General features: G+C 61.6%; 1 protein-coding gene across 4 annotated transcripts in view; it reads left to right on the top strand.

The window, feature by feature from the left end:
• The first annotated feature begins 715 nt into the window (after positions 1–715).
• RFTN1 (raftlin, lipid raft linker 1) overlaps positions 716–722 on the top strand; it is a 197,716-nt gene continuing 197,709 nt past the window's right edge. For all 4 annotated transcript variants that reach the window (XM_019508672.1, XM_019508673.1, XM_019508670.1 and 1 more), the window contains exon 1: positions 716–722. This exon is cut by the window's right edge. The gene's annotated coding sequence lies outside the window, so the exon portion shown is untranslated.

Here is a 722-nt window from a genome sequence, read left to right as displayed (position 1 = left end):
AGAGGGCTTCAGAAACAAGGTAAAGTGATTGGAAAATATAAATAAAATGTTTGGTAGGTGCTTGCTTTATAAGGAACAGGCAGAGGGAGCATTTTACACCTCTGATCCTGGTCTCTTGTCAGTTCTTTTTGGTGTCTGCCTTCATCTTTCCCTCTTCTCGTTTTGTGCTCATCTCCTTTACCTTCTGGAATAATTTAGATTGAAAGTACGTCCTGGAGTTGCTTACACTTCAGACCTCTAAGCAGCCAACTCCACAGGCTGGGAGAGGACTTCAGTGAAGCCAGGGGTTGTCCCCCACCCCCGCTGAAAAACGCCGCTTGTCTCTCAGAGCAGCTGAAGGAGAAGGGATCGGGGCCAGTTCAGCCTGGCAGTAGAGCGCATCCGCGCCAGCAAATGCCACGGTCCCCGTCCAGGGGAGCTGTCTCGGGGGGAGCCGGGTGGTTTCTAGGTGGGAGGCGAGGGGAAGGGGCCGCGCCGCCGGCCCCGCTTTCCCCAGCGGGGAGGCAGGCGTTTGTCAGGAGGGACTTGGCTGATGCGAGGGGGCAAAGCGGGGCAGCGCGGCCAGTGGGTGCCCGGGGTGGGGCTTACGGCGGGGCCGGGGCAGCTCCCTCCTGGCCAGGGGGAGCGGGAGGCGGAGGAAGAGGAAGTGCAGAGGCGCGGCGGCAGCCCCGGCTCGGAGCTGGCCGGCCCCGCGGAGGCGCCGCCCTGTCCCCGCAGCGCCG

Source organism: Gavialis gangeticus, unplaced genomic scaffold (assembly GCF_001723915.1).
Source record: "Gavialis gangeticus isolate Ggan-Ray unplaced genomic scaffold, GavGan_comp1, whole genome shotgun sequence".
In the NCBI taxonomy this organism is placed as follows: Eukaryota; Metazoa; Chordata; order Crocodylia; family Gavialidae; genus Gavialis; species Gavialis gangeticus.
The sequence above is the reverse complement of the archived record's forward strand: the minus strand, read 5'-3'. Positions and strand labels throughout refer to the sequence as shown.